This window comes from Equus asinus, chromosome 25 (genome assembly GCF_041296235.1).
Source record: "Equus asinus isolate D_3611 breed Donkey chromosome 25, EquAss-T2T_v2, whole genome shotgun sequence".
NCBI classification, from domain to species: domain Eukaryota; kingdom Metazoa; phylum Chordata; class Mammalia; order Perissodactyla; family Equidae; genus Equus; species Equus asinus.
In genome coordinates, this window is record NC_091814.1 from 47,101,384 (window position 1) to 47,118,285 (window position 16,902).

General features: G+C 47.2%; 1 long non-coding RNA gene across 1 annotated transcript in view; it reads right to left on the bottom strand.

The window, feature by feature from the left end:
• Window positions 1–15,312, bottom strand: part of LOC139042093 (uncharacterized) — a 104,484-nt gene extending 89,172 nt beyond the window's left edge. Inside the window, exons 1-2 of the long non-coding RNA XR_011498327.1 lie at window positions 14,902–15,312; window positions 12,727–13,028 (exon numbers count right to left, since the gene is read on the bottom strand). This is a non-coding gene — a long non-coding RNA (uncharacterized lncRNA). The remainder of the gene's footprint in view (window positions 1–12,726; window positions 13,029–14,901) is intronic.
• Between the last annotated feature and the right edge of the window lie 1,590 nt (window positions 15,313–16,902).

Genomic DNA, 16,902 nt, shown 5'->3' on the forward strand with positions numbered 1-16,902 from the left:
CTAAATTTTAATTAAAATTTAATTTAGTTTTAAAACATAATTAATTAAAATTTAATTTAAATAAATTCCCTTTCTGCTTCAATCAACCAAAGCTGTTATTTTGTTGCTTACGACACAGAAGCCTGTAGGATACAGTACTCAATGTGACCCAGGCCTCAGGACCAGCCCTGGGTACATAAGGGTTCTTCACAGAAAATAAGCAAACACAACACTCAGAGTGGCCCCAGGGGAGTCGAAGATGGGTCCAACACAGCCCTGCCCTCAGCCATTAGGATCTTTGAGGAGAAAGTGTCAATGATGACACTCCAGGACACTGTCTGGAAAAGATATGACGAGCCTTATGTGTGTGTTATAAACCAAGCAATCTAGATGGCTGAGCAAGTGGAGATCCCTCCTAGCTGGGAAGATCAACCATTAACAATGGTTCTACATTATGAGAAGGGAGACAAGACACACAGCAGCGGAATCCTTGCTCCAGGGCCCACAGCAAGCTAACAGAATGTTGACGAGTCCCTTCCCCGATTTCCCAAATCCAGATCCAGGTGTCTTTGTTCTAGCACTGATCACCTCTCAGGTATTTCAACACGAGTTTGTCTTTTGCTGATCTCAAAGGAAATATGATCAAAACGTGTCTCCGCCTGTACTATTCTCTTGTGCCCCTTCCCCTCCTCCTTTTAGGGAGGGGAGACTCAGAGGCCATTGGAGGCAAAGAGAATATTTATCTTTTGGACACACTTGAGAAGCCTGGGTTTGTTTAGCAAAAGTAGAAAACAATTCATTTGCAGCTATCGTGAACTTTTTAAAGTTGTTCCATATCCATTATTACACTGGAATTCTGGGCATATATTATTATCCCTATTTTATAGATGAGGAAACTGAGGGTCAGAGAGGTTATGAAGTGCTCAAGGTCATAGAGCAAGGAAGAAAAACCCAGGTTTCTTGCCTCTGAGCTCAGTGTCCTTTCCCCTGCGCATTATCTTTCCTATGAGCAGATGATAACAAAAGGGGATTCTGTCTCTGAAAGGGAAGTACCTTCATGCAGATCATCTAAAAACCAAGATACCCACAACCCCAATTTTGAAGAGCAGGTGTCAGCTAAGAGGAGAGAGGCTCAAAAAAGAACACAGATCACTGAATCCTCTGGCCTTGAGTAGGCTTCAACTTGGGCCTCCAACAGAGGACAGAATTCCCTTGGCCGGTGACCAGCGCCTAGAGTCCTTCCCATTCCTGCCTGGGAGCTATGCTCATAACAACAGCAGCAGCAGGAAAAGGGCTTCATGAACATAAAAATAAACAAGCTTTCTATTTTTAGCAGGGCTGCAGCTGTGAGAGCTTCACTATTTGCTTTTTAGCTGCAGCATTCTGCGGGAAGAGAAGCAAGTGTGGAGGGGATGGCAGACGAGGACAACTAGGGACAGTCACACTGGGAGCCAAATTTTCCATTGCTGAGCCTAATTACACACAGGCCACAGAAACCAAGGTCCAGCCTGGAAGTCTCTGGAGTCTACAGGTCTGGGAAAACTGGAGAGCGTCAACCAGGAAGCTGGCCCATGATTGGGCTCTTTTCTGGCCATATATAGAAATAAATAATCTTTTACCCAAATGGTTTTTAGAGCCACTGAAAACCGTGCTGCCTAGCGACTTCACCAGAGGAGTGGACGATAAGCTTGTAGGTGGAAACATTTTCCGCTTAATTTAGGCTCGAGTTGGAACCTGTATGAATCTTGAAGGAACTCAGATCCAGCATCTTCCAGGCTCCAACATTGTGTCGAGAATTCTCAATAGGCCTGCAGTGTTTTCCCCGGCACCCTCGCTGAGGGCTGGCAACATCAGGAACTTGAGAAAGGACGACCACAGTGCTGGAGGTGGGGAATATAGGAGATTTCTGTTTGCCTGGAACAGGATTGGACATTGTGAGAAGAGTTCCAAGGCCACCACAGAGGAGGGCAGAAAGGTCCTTTTCTTATAAAGATCGCAGTGGCTTTAGGAAGGGTACACCTGATCTGATCTCAGAAATGCCTCTGTAGCCGGGCCTTACTCTGACCCCACATCATGTTCTTCCCCCTCTCGTGTCCCTTTTCACACACACTTCCAACAATAATTCCAGTTATTTGTGAGGAGACAGAATTGCAGACCCCAAGCAGTACCGAGGAAAGAAAGAACCCAGTGCTTCGTGCACTCACAGGAGACAAGTGCACATGGAAGGCGTCACGCTCTTCCATGCTTGCAGAAAGCCTCCACAACTCCCCAGATGTGGCCTTACAGCTGAAGGTCTTCATACAGTGACAAATGTTTATTGAGCACCTCACTGCTCACACAGAGCTCACAGTCCAGTGTGGGGAGCAAAGAACCAGTGACTGCATGACCGCGGGGCAGGCTTTACAATGGGTAAGCACAGAGTCCTGCAGGAATACGAAGAGCTGCCTTCTACCTCAGTCTTGGGGAGTCAGGATCTTTTCAGAGGAGATGGTGGCTGAGCTGGGACCCAGGCATGTAGAGATTAGGTAGGGGTAAGAATTACTCCTCAAATGCTCCCGTGTAAGGATAGCTGTGAAATGATAACATGGCAAGAGAACATAGCTAAACTATACAAGAACTTAACCCCAGCACCTCAAAGATAGTTGATTTCCACCTGCCAATAACATTTCATGTTACCCAATAACGTTACTGGGCAAACCAATTGCTGTTCAATCATAAGAAAAAAGTATCATAATCTATTTGAACATGGATTTCCATAGCTAACCATGTAAACCCTAGAATCTTGGGTTTGGATGAGAAGGGTTACCAAATTTTCTCACCAGGTATAGCAATCCCTTCTATAGCATCCTTGCCAGGTGGTCACCCAGCCTCTGCTCAAATTGTCCAGTGATGGAGAACTCTGCACTCATCAAGGCAACTAGTTGCTTAGTTAGTTTTACAGGCAGGAGCTAGAGTATATAGTGGCCTCCAACCAGGCTAGAGTTTCTAACCACAGTCTTCCAGTCTGTCCATACTCCAATAAATCCTACAAAAGGCCACCAGATAAACTTTCTTTAAGAGTGGTCAGTCCACTGTTGGAAATCTGCAGTGACTCCAACTACCAACATACAAATTCTAATCTCGTTCTAAAAGACTAGAATAGCCCCTATAAAATATAACATGGCGGGGCCAGCCCAGTGGCACAGCGGTTGGGTTTGGACGTTCTGCTTCGGTGGCAGCTCAGGGTTCGCCGGTTTGAATCCCAGGTGTGGACATGGCACCGCTTGGCAAGCCATGCTAGGGTAGCCATCCCACATGTAAAGTAGCGGAAGATGGGCATGGATGTTAGCTCAGGGCCAGTCTTCCTCAGCAAAAAGAGGAGGATTGGCAGCAGATGTTAGCTCAGGGCTAAACTTCCTCAAAAAAAAAAAAGAGAAAAATATAACATTGGGGGCCAGCCCCACAGCCAAGTGGTTAAGTTCATGTGCTCCACTTCACTAGCACGGGGTTTGCCAGTTTGGATCCTGGGCATGGACCTACACACTGCTCATCAAGCCATGCCCTGGTGGCATCCCACATAGAAGAACTAGAATGACCTACAACTAGGATATACAACTATGTTCCGGGACTTTGGGGAGAAAAGAAAAAAAGAGGAAGATTGGCAACAGATGTTAGCACAGGGCCAATCTTCCAAAAAAAAAATGCCATAACCAATTTTTTTTTTTACTGTAACATGGGTTATCTTCAGTCACCAGGTTTTTGGATGATATTTTGTTTTTCTCCTTCATACTTTTGAGTCTTTTCTTAGTTTTCTGCATTAGAGAGAGAGAGAGAGAGAGATTGAGAAAGGATCGTCAAATAATTAATGTTACTTACAAAAAAAAATCCGACCATGTTTATTGCTTCTCCACATCTTGGTTCACATTATGCCCAATCTAGAAACCTTTCACTCTCTTTCCCCTTCTTCAAATTCTTCTGCACCTCCTAGATTCTGGCCAACCCACCTCTCTCAGGAAGTTAGGCTCCAGCTCTTACTGCCCTTAAATCCAAATTACAAAATTTAGCACTTCATTACAAGCAATTTTCTACTATTTGCCAATCATTTCATGAGTCAGTTCCATGTTAGACTGTAAATTCCTCAAGGCTGCGTCATAGTGCCTACCTAGCACAATGTGGAGGTTATTATGGATTCTCCATAAATGTTCACTAGTGGGTGGATGAAATTCCATTGGGTTGTATTTATTAGCTCAGTTGGTTAGAAAACAATTCTAATGGTTAGAGCACAGCTCTAATAAGTCTCATAAGTCATCTGATCCTACGCTTCTCAAACTGGGGTGCCCACATCCCTGGAGGTATATGGAAAAGTATGCCAAGTATATATGAAGCCACAAGATATTAAACAATGTCTTCCTCAAGCAAAAATTTCCTACCATGTAAGGATAATGTAGTGGAGAAGTTTGAGAAGTACTTTTGTATCCCATGTTTTTCTAAGTGCAAGAATTCCCTCCAAGGCTAATATCCAGATTCTGTTTGAGTTTATCAGCTCAGGCTCTGCTTCCAGATACTTTCAGATGACCAATAGGTCTATATCCCACCAAGAGATGTTCCTGGGATGTATCATTCATCCTGCATGCCACAATGTAGAGCCCACTGGTCTAGGAGGCAAAACACCCTGGTTCTAATCTAATTATGCAACTACTGTGGGCAACCAGCCTCCTGAAGCCCCAGCTTCTCATCTACCCTGCCGTCCTAACGAACATTGAGTTACATTAAATAACGCATGTGAAAAGTCTTCATAAACTGAAAATTACACGCAGGCTCCGGTATTATTGCTGTTGCTATCATCCCGGCATGAGTTAATTCGATTGTGCTCCACAGACACAGGCGCTGTTTCCCAAACCAGTTCAGTTGATTAAGGCGGGTAGCAGTGGAGCTCTGAATTCAGAAAGTTCTGGGTTGAAACCTGACTCTAGCATAAGCTCTATCAGACTAGAGTCTCATCCATTTTTGTCTATCTCATGTTTCGCACGGTACTAGGAACATACATGTGCTGAACAAATGTGTTTCTAACAATTTGTTGGAATCTCTGTCTGCCAGCAACCTGATCTTTGACGAATTTTTAAATTTTCCAAATCTCAGTCTGCTCATCTACTAGACTGATATAATAGTATCTCATAGTGTTGTTGGAAATTTACAGGCAGTATGCATAAGCTGCCTCGCACAGTGCCTGAAACATAGTCAATTTCTGCAGTTGGGTAAATGAAGATTATCCCATTATTTTGTCTTTACGTCAGCACTTCCTTTCACCTGTTAAGAAAGAGCCAACCTAGAGAAAGGAAGTTTGTTTGTGGCAACACTGACATTCTGAGTCACTGAACTAGTTAAGGAAGAAAATTTCAAAGGCACAGTCACTTTGTGGGCCCTCCGGGCAAGAGGAATAAACAATTTCAGCCTTCACAAAAACTTCTGCCAGAGTGAGTGTGCTGGGCAGGGCAAGCTGGGGCTGCCCAGGCGTCTCTCTCACAAAGCGACAAGAAATGTTTTACCTAGTCCATGGAAATGCTATACGAAACCCACACCACGGGCTCACTCAATAAATTGATAAGTAAACCCAACCCCAAGGGAAGAGCAGAAGACGAGGGGAACCACAAAGAGAGATGAAATGAGAACTCTGTGGGGCCCTCCTCCCACCCCGAGACCCCTGCCAGGAAAATGGAATCCGGAGGCCCTTGTTTACATTTGAACAACGACAATGCTGAATCCCAACAAAAGGGCCCTGAACAGCGGTGCCCGCCAGTCTACCACGGCCAGCGATAGTGCTGTAGAAAGAGCTTTCAAGGCACAACTCTGGGGGCCGTAGCCAGAAACAGAAAATGAAAACTGAGCCCCTTCATGTGCCGTAAGTACAGACAATGCGCCACCTGCCCCACTACTGGAAGGCGCAGGGCGGGGCGCACTATCTCTGGAACTTACAGGAGCGCTACAGAAAACATGAAGCGCGTCAGGCAGGGGAACGTGGATGAGTAGGGCAACACTTGGATTATTAGCGGACACATCCAAGAGTTTCCTAAACTTCCCCTGAGGCCAAGATTGGGAGCTACAGCCCATAAAATTAACCTTTTCCCTGGCATCCTGGATGCAGCATTGAAGACATTTTGGACGTCGCATTCAAAAGACTTCCTCAAAAAAGTATATTATCACTGCTCTTTTCATTGGAGCTTTCATATTAGAGCAATTTATGTCAGAATTAGACAGTTTAGCAGGAAAGTTTTCGACAGAAATCTAATCATAAGAGATAAATACAATGACTGATGTGAAAACAGGCTCTCAGAATCTGTTTAGAAGTCCAAAGCCAAAATGAAAAGGCAAGGCATTTTAAAAGGGCTGTAAAAGGTGTAGGGGGAGTGGGGCAGAGGAAATATTTTCTTAGAATGGCTATAATTAAGCTGGAAAACTCACTGTTTTTTGGGTAACCCACTAAAACTGAACACACATGAGACTAAAAAGACAAGACAGTATGTGCAGAAAACGTTTGGCTAAGGGAAAAAGAACAAAGTTTTGCTCCCTTCATGAGGCAAAGGCCACAGAGTCTGCAGAAATAGGGAGGTAGCATTGGTGATGCCCACAAGTTCAAATCCAAGCTCTATGGAGGCCATGACTCTCGCCCACAAAGACCCCCACGTAGGCACAGTGTAAGGGCCCATTTAGTCATCCTGCTCTCCCAACCACATGGAGTCTATCTCAGCTTTCTTCAGCTCTCCTCTATGGCTCTGCCATTCACACATCTGTCTAAACCCTTCTGGAATCCATTTATGTCGCCAGCTTGTGCCACCTCTGGGAGATAATCCATTCCATAAATTCCTCGCCTGCTGCGTGGTGTAGTATTTCCACTGACTAGTCCTGAACTTGCCTCCTTCCTGGTTCCAAGGCACTGCTATCTTTCAGGATCTGATGAACAAGTCTGTGCTCATCTTATCCACACCATTTATAGGCTGCTCATTTCCTCCTAACAGCCTGCACCTTGTCAGCAGCGCTTCTAACTTCTATCTGGTTTCTCAGAGCACCCAGGCTATCACTCAAGGACTTCTGTGGCCCCATTTATGCTTCCAGATCCTCACCCAAGTGTTGTAGACAAGAATACGCCACAGTTTTAGGTGAGAGTAAGACAATGTTCTCAATTTCATACTTTCCATACATGAAGAATACACCCATTTTTTGGGAAGCACTGTCCTGGGTGTAAACACGCTATATTTGAACTTATTCTGGACTCAGGGAGTTTGCAAACTGATGGGAGAGTGTCTGCAAGCAGCACAGGGATAAATGCTGGCCAGTAGTGCAAGGCCACCTGTCTGAACAGGGCACAGCCCGGAAGGAAAAGCAGTATGGGCAGCCCTTGCCTTCACAGCAGGCCACGGTTCTATAATAAATACCCCATTGATTTTTCACAGCACTCTGTGAACATACTGATGCGAAACCATAGCTTAGCAGGTGCTAAAGTTAGTGAGGGGTAGTCACTCAAATTTCCAGTCTCAGTTCGCAAATCTGCTTATTTTGGATTTTCTTTTTTAATTAGATGTTAATGCTCTGTTTCACTCCATTTAGAGCCCATTAACCTCTTGACCACCTTTAAATATCTTTACTGAAAACATGAAAAATAATGAGGATTAAGCAAAATGTAACAGCACTGTGGTTGCCTGGGGCCATTCATGAGTTCATCAGAGTTGGGATTTCGGGCCAAGAGAATAAAATAGTAGGTGGTGCTCTAACTTGCTTGTTCGTAAGGGTTGCATCATCCACCCGGAGTGAGAACATCTTGGTCAGATACCCACTTCTTTACTTCTGCCATAATTGCATCTTCCCAGTAGTATCAGTTCCCCAACAGACTTTGCAGCCTTGGCAATCCAGTGTGAGCCAATCTGCCATCTTGCTCACCTATGAGTCACTAATTTCTCTGCCACAGAAGCTGTTGGCTTTCCTCACTCACTAACAGACACATCACAGAGATATCACCTTTTGGGTAGGCCTCTAGATTTTCTTTCTACCATTGACAGCCATGTCCACGAAGCCCTGAGCTCAAGTCAGTTTTCACAGTTTCTCTCAGTTAGTTTCTTTCTGTTTTCTCTTACAAGCAACCCTAAATAATTGTCACATAGCCACAGTCAATCTGTAATGCTGCTCTCGATTCCCAGGAAAGTATTTACGGTAGCCTTCCCTCAATAGGCCTCATTCCAGGCCTGAACATTACCCCTGCTCAAGTGTGGAATTCTTCCGCAGAAGGCAATTTTTTCCTCGACCTGATGATATAGTGGTAAAAGGATGGATGGGGGAGTTGGAAACACTTGGACACAAACTGGGCTCCACCATTTATGAGTTATGTGGCTTTGAGGAAGTTACTTAACTTCTCTGAACCTCAGTTTCCTCATCTGTGAAATGAGGCTAATACTACATCTCATGAATGTGTTGTGAAAGATTGAATGATACGTTATGCGTAAAGCTCCTGGCCCAGTGTCTAGTGTCCTTCCTTAACATGGAAGCAAATATTCCAAATATCCCGAATCCTTAGGCTGCCATTCAAGGCTTCTCTGCCAGCCCCTCAGGCCGGTCTTCCTCAACGCTCTGTTAGACATTATACTCTGGCTTTAAGCTCCAGGAGTGTTAGAGGAACCAACTCTATGTAGGTGGACAACCGTAAGCTCAAAGCGTGATTACAGATTGAGCTTTTCCCATCTTGGAAAACACATCTACCGAGGGAAGCCCCTCAGTCAGGACGCTTCCAAGCAGTCTTTCAAGCCCAACCTTCCAATCTCTATTGACCCCACCTCACTACTTGTTAGCCCACCTGCTTGAAGGCCCCCTTCCTCATCCTTGTTCAAGTCCAGACTGAGTTCACTCAACCCGGATTTCTGGGAAGAGGGTCTCATCTAAACTCCTTCCACTGGAAGAAAACTGGTTTTTCTCTCTTAATCATCCTTGGCATTCTGACTGGAGGGCTGGGTTTTCTCTTTGGCCTTTCAGCTCACAGCCCTTTGGTTTCTCCTGCACTAACAGAAAGGGATCTCTTGTTCCTCAGTGAAAACAGTTGGCTGCACCAGTCCTTTTAATGTCCACATGCAGAGGCCAAAGGACACCAGCACTCAAGCACAGGAGGGGGAGGGCAGGACCTGGCTAAGCACCTGGCATCTGAGCACTTGGGTACCTGGCAGAAACAGTCAAGACGGCAGTATCTCAGGTCCATGTCACGGAAGGACTTCCCGAGATGACTCTGAGGAAGATGCTCCCAGGCCAGGACTCGGCATCACCTCCCTTCCCACGCACGGTAACCTTAGACACTGAGCAAGTTCTCTGCCCTTGGGCATCAGAAGCTTTGTGTCTGGAGCCCTGCATCCAGCCCTGGGCCAGGCCTCTCCTTTTCTAGCCTTCCAGGCGCTGGAAATCAGACCCAGGGAGATCTGAATAAGAAATGGACAGACGGCAACTCATGATGAGAGGGGAAGAAACTCTGAGAAGTCTGAAGACAGTTTCCCCCTCCATCTCTGCTTCTGACAGTTGGGGCGTAGTTTTCCCCCGAAGCCTTCAGTGAGCCGCACAAAGACTTTTCGGAGATGTTGCTGCACCCCACTGAGCACACAGCCTTGTCTAGAAGAGCCTGTCGTTTTTGTTGTCCAGATAAGGCATGGGAGCCTCCACCCAATCTGTCCCGTGGCCTCCCTCTCCAATGCCTCCCACCCTTTTTCCAAGAAGGCTGCTGTAGTAGGCAGCACTGGGCTGTTTTCACTTAAGGCGAGTTTGCCGCGAATCATGTCTCAAGTCTCTGGGAACTTCTGCGCATTTGTGAAAACGACCGGGACCGGAGCCGCCGGCGAGGAGCGCGCCTGTGTCCTGCAGGAGGCGTGTTCCGGGACGGAGGGGCACGAACACGTAACGGCGGGGGCGGGGAGGGGTAACTGGCGGGAAGACGCGGAGGGAGGGCGCATCTGGGGCGTGTGCGCCCCAATCCGAAGGCACCCGTGGTCTGGGTGCCCAGCGCGCAGAGCCTGGGCCGCGCCCGGGGTGCGGGAGAGAGCGCGAGTGTGATTCAGGAAGTTGAGTCTCTGACATCAGGGGCAGGACGGAGTTGGAGTGAAACCTCAAAAATGCGAGGCGGCGGCCAGCGGGAGGGCAGGGAACACAGAGGGCGCCACTCTCCCGACGGGCGGCAGGTAGGCGCGGCGCGGGGCGGCCCCCGCTGACCCCGCCACCCCAGAGTCGGCTCCGCTTGGGCCGGCGGGGCCTTCGGGAAGGAAACGCGGACCTCGCCTCCAGTCCTGATCGCTGTCAGACGGGAGCCCCGGGGATCCCTGGGCGACCCGCCTGCAGGAAGCTCGCCGGTGGACTGAAAGGTGAGTCTCAAGACTTTCTGTGGTTGTTGTGGGTTTTTTGAGATACAGTTTAAGCTGCCCTCTGTTTGGAAGGGGACTTCCCACTCACATGTTTCTTTAGAAGGATGAGACCAGCCCCAGAGAAAAGGAAGATTTAAGGGTTATTTCTAAATAGCCTCCTGCCTCTTCACACCTTCACTTCTAGTTTGTTCTTCGCGAGGACCCTCAGCTCTCTTCCATCTGCTTCTGGGTTCCTAGGGGCTCTGGGGTGCAGTGCTCTGACGCCAGTTGACACAGCTGCCCATAGGAGCGGCTGCAAAGGGACAGATGAACGTTCTGTCTGCTACTGAAAAACTCAAGGCCTGAGACTGTCCAAAAAGTATCCTGGGTTTAGCTCTTTCTAAATTATTCTAGGTGAAGCCAGATTTTCAATGGGGCTAAGAAAGTGGCCAAAACGAAAATATGGCCTGGAGCCAGGAGTGGGATGGGAACCTGTCTGCTATTCCCTGAGCCTCCTGGGGATTTGCTGTGACACAGATTGCTTCCCAACTTCTTTGAATCTCTGAATGGTCCCACTCCCAGCCCCCCACCCCATCTGTGAAGGTAGAATGGAGGACACAATTAACCCTGTTTCCCTAGTGTTTTGAAGAGCTTCACAGAAGTACATTATGTAATAATGGAGTTAAATACACTATAGCTGTTAGCTAGTAGGAACGCCAGTCCTGCCTAACCGAAAGGGAAACCAAGCAGACAAGCACGGCATCATTTCACCGACCATGCTGGCAGCCAGTGTGCTAGGATTGCTGCTCCACGGCAATGCTCCACAGATTCTGTTGAATGAGGAAGGGGAGAGAGAGTGCACTTGATCATCCCAGGAGCCCCTTCCTTCCAAATCTGCTGCGTTTCATTCACTCAGCTAAAGTTCATAGGACCCTGAAGCTAATTTTGAGGAACCCTCATTTTGAAGTCCTGTTGGATAATGGGAGAGCCTTGAGTTGTAAGGAGCAGAGCTTAAAAAGTAGTGTTGATGCGTCTTGTTCCTAACCCTTTTACAAATAGTTTGCAAGTTCCATCTAAAGAATTCAGCAAAGATCTTGCCATGACCTCCTCGTCTGATGTGCCTTCTCTTTGCCCAGTGCTGGGCTGGGGAGGCCGCTGTATAGGAAAGTCTGATCAGGTCCTTCATTTCCTCTGAAATTCGGGCTCCCCCCCCCACCCCAGACACAGTTTTAGGAAAGAAATACATTGCAAACATATGTTTCTCCAGCCTCCTTACTTTGTCAATATTTAGCCTGTGGAATACAGAAAGGACGACTTCTGCCCTTTGCCCTCAGGACTAAACCCAAGAGAATAACCAACACTCAACAAGCTGCATTACTGATTTCATCCAAGAGGGCGGTACATCCACCCCATCCATTTATTCAACATTTACTGTAGCTTCTGTGTCCCAGGTAGTGTGACAGGACTGGGGAATCAAAAGATAGTGAGACAGTTTCTGCTTTTAAAGCCCCACAGGCTGATAAACACTTTGAGACAGATACAGAAATAAACTCGTGTTTAGAATACGGTCATGCACTGCATAACGACGTGTCAGCCAGTGACGGACCACATAGACAACAGTGGTCCCGTAAGATTAGTACCATATAGCCTAGGTGTGTAGCAGGTTATACCATCTAGGTTTGGGTAAGGACACTCCATGATGCTCGCACAACGACGCAATCACGAAACAATGCATTTCTCAGAACTATCCACATCATTAAACAACACATGACTGTCCTACACATCGTAATAGCAGAAGCTGTGGGACGTTGAAACAATCCAAAGGAGGGAGTGATAAAGTCCCCCAGGAGTTACTGGGAAGTCAGCACTGCAGAAGTGATGGATGAGCAGGGTGTTGAAAATGATTAGAGTGCCCAGGGAAGGAGTATCTTAGGCAGAGGAGAGAGTATAGGCCAAGTCAGTGGCAGGTTGTGGGAACTGCAAGTATTGGGGATTGAGCTGCTACTAAGAACGGTGAGGTCTCTCCTGTGGCAGTGGGAAGTCAGCTTTGGGTTTTAGGCAGAGAAACGGTATGGTCAGATTTGGAGAGAGAGCTAATGGCCAGATGGAGGCCAGCTTGGAGAGATGGGAAGCAGAGAGAAGGAGGACTCAACTAAGATAAAGGCAGTGGGAACTAAGGAAAGAGAATGGATTTCAGGGGTGTTTAGGAAGTAGAGTCAAAAGTACCTGATGACCAAGTGTATGTGGTGAGGGAGCAGTGAGTGGAACAGAGGATGATTGTAAGGTGTTGAGCTAGGGCTGGGAGATGCATCGTGATGCCCGTAATGGAAATCTCACGAACTACAGGAGGAGTGGGCCTGGGAAGGGGATTGTGGGAGAAGAAGGCGATGAACACTTTAGACACACTTACGTTGAATATGCTCAGGAGATGTCCAGGTGGAGAGATATGGGAGGCAGTGGGTATTGAGTCTGGAGCTCAGGGGGAGGTGGAGGCTGCTCCAATTTAACCATCTCAGATGTTGTACCAAAAAGCAGTGTTGCAGGCAGCTCAAGAGGCCTGTGATAACACCATCAGTGAGACCATGTTGACGCTGAAGAGTCTTGGATTTGTCAGTAGTGGCCGACAGGCATTATTTTCATGCCGTATGGTGACTTCTACATGACTCTTTCTGATTTCCTAAGGCTTTCTCAGGATGCCTTGCAGGGTGATACCTAAAGTGTTGGAGAGAATCCTGGGTTAAATGCACACTGGGTTGGAACACATCAGGCTTCCCTGATTGGGACAGAGGAAAACCACAGATATGGCCAAGCCATCAACCGATGCTCAGACTCAGGGCCACTGCTGGTTTAACCAGCACCTTAGTGAGGATTAGAAAAAAGCGTCCCCTCTGGGTGGACTCAGCTGCAAGTGGGATGGGTCCATGGCCTAGCCAGTGGAAAACTGCATTTACAGATGCATTTAACCAAACAAGCAAATCCCCAGGAATCACTCCCCGGTGTGAGAAATGAATGCTTTAGTTTAATTGTAAGATCTACCAAGGCCTCTCCAGAACTGATACCCCAAGTCTGCTTATTGCACCATGTGGGAGAGTCCTACCTTCATTAAAACAAGATGACTTTCTCAAACTAATTCTAAACCCCTATAGCATGGTACTTTAGGTCTGGCTGCCAGTGCCCAGATCACGATCTTATATGACCTGGTGTGGAAAAAACCCCTCAAACTTGGAGCTAGACGGACATGGGTTCACTTCTTGCCTTGACCCCTATTAGCTTCCCTTGAACAAGTCTTTGAATCTCTCAGCTTCATTTCTCTTGTATTTAAAATGGGGATAATTATTACTCACCAGGGCAATGGTTAGAATCAGAATCAAATTGAAAAAGAAAGTACATTTCATGTGCTACATAAATTGTAAGGTTCTATAAAAATGTGAGGGGTTTTATTATCATTAATAATGATTACTAATGCCTCTTGAAGCTACCAAATCAAATGGATTGTGTAGGTGTAGGATCCGGGCAGCATCTTAGGCCCAGACTTGCAGCTTTTTGACTGTATGAAATATTTTAAGGCAGTAGTTATAAAAGTCTCCTGCCGTCATATCAATGGCATGCATCTCTTCTGGCCCCTTCTCTTTTTTCTCCTTACCTAAAGTGGTCAGAGGCCACAGCAGTGAATCCTCTACTAATGCTGATGCAGGTTGTACACTGCACAAGGACTCCTGGGAGCTGATGGGGCTGAAAGCAGCCAGTTTTCCACTGGCTAGGCCGTGGACCCATCCCACTTGCAGCTGAGTCCACCCAGAGGGGACGCTTTTTTCTAATCCTCACTAAGGTGCTGGTTAAACCAGCAGTGGCCCTGAGTCTGAGCATCGGTTGATGGCTTGGCCATATCTGTGGTTTTCCTCTGTCCCAATCAGGGAAACCTGATGTGTTCCAACCCAGTGAAACTGGAATTTTATGCCAGCATCAAAACTTTCAAGTAAACAGACTTCTGTTTGGGGCTGACTGTTGATGAAGAACAGGAAGTAACCACAGACTCAAAGACTTCAAATGAAAAAGCACTTCAGAGATGAGCCGGCCCCACCCCCTCACTTCAGAAATGAGGGAGGATTCAGGGAGGTGAAGTGTGTGCCCAGGGCAACAGCTGGTCAATGGAGGGACCAGAATCCAAGCTCTCTCTTTCTCCATTCAGGAAAAGTGGACACCCTTGAGGGTTTCTATCACTCAGACCTTCTGTCCCTCACACACAGGCACTCAAATGCTGGCAGAGAGGTCAAATGAAAGACTGCCTTGAAGGCTGAATCTTCCCCGACTGGCCTCTGGGGGAAACTACGAGCAGATCCTCAAGACATGTGGGCAGATCTCATCCTTTCAGGCAGTCTCCATACCACACCCATCCCTCCTGTCTCCTCAACTTCAGTCCTTAAGCTTTTCTCAAGAATCCCAAAGACCCGTCAAGAAGGGAAACAGCGTTGGGTGCCTTAATGAACGACAACCCTTTTAGTGTTTTGTGAAATTTGTCATGAAGACTGTTTTCAAACCAGTGGATGGGTCAGCAGTACGCATCAAATATTGATCTACAACTTACCGTTCAATGAGAAAGCTCCAAGCCAATCAAAGAAGGTCCTGAGGCTCCTCACAGGCACAGTAAGAGAGGTGAAACAGCCACGGGTAGACTTTTTCCCTTTCCAAGCAGCAAAAGGAAAATCTTTGAAGTTCTTTGAAGGGCCATCCCCCGGGCTGCATGACCAGGTCAGGTTTCTGACTTTTCTCCCACATCCGCGTGAGCCATCTGAAGAGAGCACCACCTGGGCACGTGAGTGGACCTTTTGTGGAGAGTGGGCAAGGGTAGCTGAGTTCCAAAATGAACTTCACACGAACCAAGATTCCTTTCCCAGGGCAACTCCCAAGGGGCCGTGGCAGTGTCCAAACTCAATCCCCGCCTCTGGGAAGAGACTTGCTCCCACGATTGTGAGCAAGCTGCTCCATGCAGTTGTTGCTAAAAAATGAGAGAAAACCTCATCATTGCTGTATGTCTTGGTCGAAATTGAAGATTGTGTTTGTAAGGCATGCCAGGCTTGTCGTTGCTGTTCACTGTCTATAACTTCTCCCTGCTAGGATGTTTTCCAGTTGACTTTTACTCTCCTCAAATACAACCCTAATTTCAAGCCAGATGGGCTTAAGGAAAGCCCATCAGCAATTTCTTTCCATTTTCTGCAAGTCATAAAAGAAAATTGGCAGAAGAGAGGGAAAAAATATAACAGCAATGAGGATAGTTGCATGTAATCGTACTTTTAGTCTTCAAATTGTCCTGAGGAGGAAAAGTTGGGGGTCCACAAGTTTTGAGATGGATGTAGGGTGGGGGTTGAAGGCAGAGAAAATCAATGGAAATGAGAAAGTTCCATTAGTTTTAGCATTATGGAACAGAATGGCACACAGTAGACATGCTGTGTCTTAACCTAAATGTCTTGTGACCGTGGCCACCTTAAACAAGAGAAAAGAATGCTGCCACGTGAGTCAGGAGCCAGCTTTTTCCACCCCAGCCTGACTAAGATCCTGAGTCTGTGTCCTTTTGCTTGTGATTTCTAATCTGAGATTCTTAAGCAGCTCCACCAATGGGACAATGTGCCAGCTTTCAAAAGCCCCCCTGCTGTAAAAGCCCTGGCCGTAGCCCGGAGGCTCCAGAGAGCCACTCATGCACGCCGGCCTGAAATCACCCAGAAACTAACACTGGGGCCAAAGTGACCTTCCCAGTGATTAGGGATCCAGAGTAAACAAATGTTCATCCAACCGTCATTGGCTCCCAGGAGTTTTTAGTATGCGTGCTAGGCTCTCAAGAGCCATTTGTGGAATAGTGGTGCTAAGAATCTGAGGCACATAAAAATGACAGTCATTGCTGCCTCCCAGCCTCCAGGTTTCTTTATGAGCGTATCACAGTTGTTCATTCAACGTCATGCTAGGCAGAAGTGGCAAAGCTGAAAGACAGCACACCACTCTTAAGGCCAGCCCTGCAGACTTACCCCATCTCTCCAGACCCTTTCTTATAAACGACTGATGGCTTCCACCCTCCCTTCTCTCTCCCTAGCTTCCGCTCGTGACCTGAAACATCCCCTCCCGCCCAAGGCCCACAGTCTGCTGAGTAGCAATTGCCAGCGCAGCACGGCAGTGGCCTAGATTAAAACCTCCAGGCTCGTTACATAGGTGACCCACACCATCCCCTAATGAAACCTCCACTGGGACGGGGAGCACATTTGCACACGACACCATCCAGACAAGACCTGCTAAGAGCCCTCCTGGTTTCCAAATTAGAAACTCTGATTCCGCCCTGTGGGATATTTGGCCCAAAGCCTTGTTTGGTTCAGAAAAAGGCAATGATGGGCCAGGTGCCTAAGGATACTTGCTGATTTCCAACTACTGTGTGTTTCGGGGTTTGCATGAGGATATTATTGGCCCCTCTGAGGATAGAGCTGATTATTACTGTGTTTTCGATGGATCGATGGCACAGATTTCCACAGCTGGCCATGGAAAGAATATCTCATTTCCAGACAGAGGCACTGTATTTCCCCCACCCTGTCTGGGACAAGGGGAG